Raw genomic sequence first — 335 nt, forward strand, 5'->3', positions numbered from 1 at the left:
TTTTTATTGCTGATATTTCAGTGCCAAATATCGGTATGTCAGATCACCTTCCTGTATTTTTCAGACGAAAATACACTAGGAATAAATGTGATGGAAAACATAAATAAATTGAATATCGCGATTAAAAAACTTAAACAAAGATAATCTACAGCGCGATTTACTTGTTACGGGGAAAATATTACAACATGTCAAAGAAGTAAAAATTGCGTCTTCCATTGTGGTTGTCTTGGTTAGTTAACGATGCGTTTAAGTACTTTTGTCGTATCATTAAAATTAATTGTGCGTAACAAATAAAATGGAAAATTTATTAAAACTTCACCTAAAAAGGATTTCAA

This window comes from Montipora foliosa, chromosome 5 (genome assembly GCF_036669935.1).
Source record: "Montipora foliosa isolate CH-2021 chromosome 5, ASM3666993v2, whole genome shotgun sequence".
Classification (NCBI taxonomy): Eukaryota; Metazoa; Cnidaria; class Anthozoa; order Scleractinia; family Acroporidae; genus Montipora; species Montipora foliosa.